The following is a 6,875-nucleotide window of genomic DNA, read 5'->3' as shown; positions in this document are numbered from 1 at the left end:
ATTTTGATACAAAAATGAGCTGTTTCTACTGTGGTCCACATTGAATCTCAAATTGAATTCATAGATGACACTATGGGCCATATGATCAAGAACGACGATAACATTATCGCCGGTTTAGCAGCAGGAAACTGCCGCTAAAGCGGCGATAAGGGGCTTGATAATATGCCCTTGTGAATTCCAATAGAAGCCCAGGTTTGATGTCCTTCACCACATTATCAAGCCCCTTATCTCCGCTTTAGCTGCAGTTTTCTGCCGCTAAAAAGTCGATAATGTTATTGTGCTGAGAGTACACTCATGGTAGGTGTGCTGATCTGAGTGGAGAAATCCCTTTGTGAAATAATAGAGTTCTCTTGAAACATTACCCCTGCTGGCAGGCCTGTCACCAGTTGCTGGGAGTTGGAAGGCATATTGACTGCCTACTAGGAGCGGAAGGAAACTGAGCCCAGGGGCAAAATGATAGCAGAACTCGGCAAGTAATATAAATGGGAGACAGTACTGAGAGAATATAGTAAATGAAAAATGACATTTCTGGATGGTAAAGGGATCTTAAGCTTCCCTGACACAGCTGAGCAACACAGAAGTGTAGACATGACAGGAAGCAATAAGGAATGACCCACAAAGTAAAGTTCTTTAATGGTCTCAAGCACTGGCCCTATAGATTCTACTCAGGGACAGAAGAAGATAAGCCAAGGGCTGCACTTGTAGAGAACTAAAGAGTCATTTGGGTAACCTACAGGTACTCAAGAGAAATTCAGCCAGCCAAGTACAGAGGTCCCAAGCAGTCCTGTGTCACTGTGAGTGATTCAAGGAATCCTGTTTTTTTTTCTTTTGTTTTCTTCACATTGTGGTACCTATAAATTAGCTTTCCATCCTCAACAAATCGAGGATTTAATGTACCAGAACGCAATGAGAAAAAGATTCATGACAGCATGACCTATACATTCTTGGCATGTGGCTAAGTGAGATCACTGCAGATGTGAGCTGGGAGCTGCAGCCGTCTTACGGGTATATGAATAGATTTAGTTTGAACTGCTATTATAAATGTTGGAGCGAATCATCCAAAATGAATGTATGACAATGATTACAGTATGTCTGCCTTTGCTGGGTGAAGTGACTGAAGACTGGAGTTAGTAAAATGCAGGACGGACACTTTTCACCAATGTGGCCAATTAATGCATTAGCAGCATGCTTCTTACTTCCTGCAAATGCATCTTCAATTCCTGGAAATTGACTCCAGGCTCAAAACCACAGTGGATGGAAATCCTGATCTTTTCTTGGTTTAGTGTGACTTCATTTCAATGTGTTTATGTGATGTGGTGAGCAGTGTATGAACCTTAAAGCTACCCAGCACAGGGTCTCCATACCGTAGACTGCTATGGAATTCTGGCGTGTTGGTTAGCATGATATTGCATCAGTCCATGGAGCTTCCGATTATGATCAATTGGCTATTCTCTGGAACTTGCACAAAAGTCTTTCACAGCATGTCAAAACTTTTCTTAGATCTATGATGTTGTGAGAACCACAAATGTGTTGGTTGCATCTGTACGTCAGTGACTTCGAAACTACATACTTGGTCTAGGTGGGAATTTTAGCCTAAAAAGACCCATTAATCTCCAGGAAAGTTTTTCTGAAAACTCAAGGCCTAGTTACATGGAAGAGGTGTAAAGTTGTATTCACATTAAAAAACGTTATTACACACTCAATAAATGTAAATGACAATCTAGTGTTATTGCTAAAATAGTCCCCATGTAATGGTGACCACAACATTTCCTTTCATGTTGCAGCCAATCAATGAGAGCGCTGGGTCCGAAACAGTCAACAGGAAAAAAGCCCTTGCAACCAATAAGATGAAACTATTTTTTTAATTTGTGGTGCCATAGGACACCGCTGAACTATTTTTTTTAGACTTAGTTTCTCGAAACTGGCTGAAAAGATTTACACCACATCACAAAAAGCACACTTTCTAGTAAGGATCGATCCTTCTGCCAAATTTGGTATAATTCTGTTCTTCCTTTTTTTCTATGCCATTGTATAATTTTCCCTTTTTAAAATTGCATGGGAAAAAATGTGTTTGGGGCCCCCCTATTTTCTCAGCCTCCCCTTAATAGATTACCCCAAAACTTTCCAGGAAGGAGCTGAGGTGAATATTTTTTTGGGAAAGCTTTGTGAAGATTCGTACACTGCACCAAAATTATTCGCAAAACAAAAAATGCTTTTCCTATAGAAGCTCCGGCTCAACAACGTAGCATGCAAATAGGATGCATAGCATTTTTTTGCCATAATGCATTGCAAAAGACACCCTAAGACTGAAAGTATGGAGCCCGTGAGGCTTGTCCCCTGAGTGCTCACTAATGCCCCGATTACTTACCGGTAATCTTCATTACTCTGAGTATAGTCTTCCTCGCCACATGATTAACGAAGTGAGCTTCAGCTCCACACCATAACCATCCAAAGCAAAAACAGTTAGCCTCCCATGCCTCCCATCCCTTCCCAATATGGCCGACCCATATCACCCATGACCTCTATAAGAGGCGGGCCGGCCCAAACCCTTCAGCGTGAAACAACCAAGCATAAACATGAAGCCGATAGGCAGACAGGGAGGGAGGGATGGGAACTCATGTGGCGAGGAAGACTATATTCGGAGTAATGAAAATTACCAGTAAGTAACCGGGGCATTACCTCCTCGTAAGTCTTCCTCGCCACATGATTAACGAAGGAGCACATACCAAAGCCAAGTGGCTTCATGGAAAACTCACAAGAACCAATGGACCAGAAGGGGGGGCCAACAAAGTAGGCAACCCAAAAGACCAGACGAGCGGAAGGACCACCCAAGAGAGAGGAAACCACGAGCAGGAAGAACCAGCCCGGGACAGAGAGACACCGGGAGGGCCGAGAACCAGGAACCCCGAGACCCATAGGGCCGCCAGAAGTACACCCGAACCAACCACCAAAGGAGGACAGAGAAGGCATGGAACTAGACTGCACGGGGACAAAGCAACAACAGGCCCAGAACAGAAAGCAGCAAGCCGGTCTCGACACCCCAAGACTGCCCAACGGACAGCCAAGCGAGAGGGGAGCAAAAGTCCAGACATCGGACCCCTGCGAAGAGCCACAGCAGAAAAGAGACACTTCATTAATCATATGGCGAGGTAGACTTACGAGGAGGTAATCTGTTGTTGCATTACACCAAGCACCACCCAGCTCTTGATTGGCATTTCAAGCACGAAAGTTAACCTCAGAATCCATGTGATCTCCTCCATGTCATCTATAACTGCTACAGTCAGTTCTAACTCTGACTTTTTAATCAATAATATGTTGCACCCTGGGATTTGTAGCTTTATTCTCCCCGTGACATGCCTGGACCCATAAGAGCCAGCATGGAAATTCCTTTTGGTAAAAATGCCAGGGAGGCGGAAGGTACCATAGAGGAGATAGGCTATTTGGCACTGTTACACCGGCATACCAATAAGTCAAAACAAAATTGGTGAATGAAATGTATTTTGTGATTATATCTCACATTACAGAGAGCTCACGTGACCTGGATTTCTTCCTCTGGACCCTTACATATTTGGAGGAGCCAAGGACAGGGATAGTACTTGCAGTGTTTCCTTTAAATTTGAATTCCGGAGAGCACAAACTTTGCTATAGCTGTGCTTGTTAAAGAGACAGTTTTAGGCAATTTCCCTGGCACTGCCTTCGAGAGCTTCCAACGGATACCATCTGATTTGGGTTTAAAAATATTTCGCCTTTTGGAACGGTTCTTATTGGATCTCACCCACAGAGGGCTTCAACTGCCTCTTGTGAGAAAAACCTTTTTCTACAATACATCACCTAGGATGTTCTTTCGGTCAGCCCTGTTATCAAAATTAGTTGGCCTACTTGTCTGTCTCAATTTTCTAATCTTGATTCAAAGTTATACCTTCCTATTCTCATTTGCTTTTTATTGGAGGAGTTAAAACCTTCCACTGGTGACTCAAAGGGACTATTCTTATCTTCCTTTTATCAATCTGTGGATCCAAGTTTTTCTTTCCTTGCTCCCTCCCTTAATTTGTTCTCCATACCATTCTTACCCCCCCCCCCTTTCTCTTCCTACTTTTACCCCTCTGTTGGTCTGTTGGTCTTTGTCCCGCTCCTATTTCTAAAAAAATATTGAATTTTCCACCTTAGCCCCCTGTCTCCCCATACTCTGTCGGACTTCCTCCGTTGCTCCTCTCCCTTCGCTTTTTTTTCTAGGACCTCCCAGCTGGGTGCATCGTGGCCGCTTTTTTTGTTTGTTTGGATGTGCCCACGCTATTTATTTTGAATTTACAATCTACTTTTCTAATATGGTAATGTTAGAATGGTAGATTATGAAAATGGCTGGCAGTGCTAAGGCAGGCCACATTGCCAACATTGTCTCCATTTATGACCTTTTCACCTACAAATCTTTGATTTGAGTTGTTTAGTCTAATTAATTACATTGATTTGATGACTTTAAACACTATCCGTAATGGCCTTGAGGGAGGTCTTCACCCTACAGGTGCATCACAACATATGCATACATATGCACAAACATGGGGATGGCAGCCATATTGGAATGTTTTTTTCCCCAAAACATTCCAAAATAGACATCTTAACACACCACTAACTATTTTTGGATTTTTTTATTTACCATTCCAATATGAAGATGGGTATGTTAGACCGGTAAACTACAAATTTAAAATAACATATGTTGTAGTGCGCGTGTAAACAACCACTGGCAAAGCTTATAGGTGGTCACTCACCATTTAAAGGCATAACCGACTGGTTTTGCCAAAGCTTGTTTTTTCACTGAAGAGCACCCTTATTGCTGAATTCAGACTCTCGCCCTCTAACAGACAGATTTCTGTGCAGGACTGTCCCACTGAAATGCCACTTCAGCTAGTCAGATGTCAGGCAGATGGCGACTATACTGCAGAGCTTCCTTACGTCACAACGGCAGATTGCGGCAGAGCCGGTCTGCTCATAAATACGCTTTTGCCCACCCAGGGCTTCCCCAGATAATCATAAGGAAACACAGGTTAGTGCAGAGCTCTGCCAATCAGCCTGCAGCATCAGCAGCAGGAGAGAAAGGCAGGAATTGAAACCAGATGCATGAAGTGTTCCAAATCCTGAGATCATATGGCGGTGACGTGGGTAGAGTGGTGATATCTCAACGCCGTTTATTGTATCGCCAAACAAGTTGCCTGTCGGACAGAACAGAGCACTTTGTTGTAGATATTCATGATGTATCAATGCAGTGTTTGCTTTGGAAGAGATAAACTAGGGGTGGCCAATGTAAGTCCTGGAGCTCTGGGCTCCTGACTGACAGCTTTTCTGGATAACCATTCTCAGTTTAAATGAAGGCCTTTTAGATTTAATGTTTGTAAATGTATTTTATGTGCATAATCTGAAATATTTTAGATACCATGAGTATCAGGTTTGGACCTAGCTTGGCTGGCCCTCTACTGGACCCTTACGCTCTAGGATCATTAAAAGTACATTTGTGTTTTTTTTTTTAATCAAACCAGATAATCTGGCATGGAACTGTCCTACTGCATTTAAGTGTGACTTCTGAGATTTATATTAACCATATGTCAATTTACATCAGGTGAAAAGCTTCTACCTACTTTAGAAAACTCTCTTTTTTATATTATTTATATGTAAATGTATTGCCTAATCAACAAGCCTGGATCTATGTCTCTGCGGCATGCGCTGGATACACCTATGATAGGTAACAGAAAATATCTGGGTGAGGCGAATGTTGAGGTTCCTCTGAAGCGATTCAGATATGATCCTGAGGATCAGACAATGTGACAGATTATCATCGTCCAGACTTTTGGCTGCTCGTTATGTGAACCATCCGGTTTGTGGTGACGGAATCTCTCCAGCGATGCCAATGCAAACCTCAGACTGACGGCCTAAGTACATCGCGCCCTAGGTCTTAGTACCCCAGACCAGTACGTTTTTCAAGTTTGTAACTGCCCGGTGAAGCCTGGGGATTCCTACCCAGCAAAAACACATAGAGATGGCCACGTTGTCTAGGAGAAAACTCCCAGCGAGCCAAGGACATTTGTTTTTTGTTCTATTTACATAAAGAAAGCCCCGCTTTATGAGTTTGTATTAGTAAAATGAAAAACTTTGCTGAACATGCGCACTGAATATGGCACCCGCACAGTGAAGCTATAGTGACTTCTGCAAAGCTTCTAATGGAAGGTACGGAGATCTCCGCCAGGAAGGCAAAGATCTTTACATATGCCAGGCTGTAGTCCTGCAGAGCAGATGAGCACATCCCGCTTAGCCTCAGGTGGAATAGAGTACAAACCACCAGGGTCTAAATAAGGCCCAGAGGGCCAGATGTACGACCAGCAAAATTGCGCCTCGCAAATTGCGACTCATTTGCCAGTCGCAATTTGCGAGATGCAATTTGCCATGTACAACAGTGTGTTTAACACTGTTTGCGATTCCCAATGGGGTCGCAAATTGCGAGGCTCATTAATATTAATGAGCTTCTCGCAATTTGCGACCCCATTGGCAATAACAGGTCCTACCAGGTATGGTGGCCTGATGGGCTCAGCAGACCACCATGTCGGGGACTACTTTGAAATAAATCCGTTTTTTTTTTTTTAAATGCAGCCCATTTTCCTTAAAGGAAAACGGGATGCATTTAAAAATAAACAACAAAAAAAAACGTTTTCGTTTCATTCTTTAAGGGCAGGTAGTGGTCCCTGGGACCACTGCCTGCCCTTAATAAATATTTTTAGAGACAGTCACAAAGTGGAAGGTGTCCCTTTCCAAACTGCGACTGCATTAGCCCCCTCTTGAAGAGGGTGGTACTTTGCGAGTGTTTTGCGACCGTAATTTCGGTCACAAAACAT

The sequence above is a fragment of the Triturus cristatus genome, chromosome 12, assembly GCF_964204655.1.
Source record: "Triturus cristatus chromosome 12, aTriCri1.1, whole genome shotgun sequence".
Classification (NCBI taxonomy): domain Eukaryota; kingdom Metazoa; phylum Chordata; class Amphibia; order Caudata; family Salamandridae; genus Triturus; species Triturus cristatus.
The sequence above is the reverse complement of the archived record's forward strand: the minus strand, read 5'-3'. Positions refer to the sequence as shown.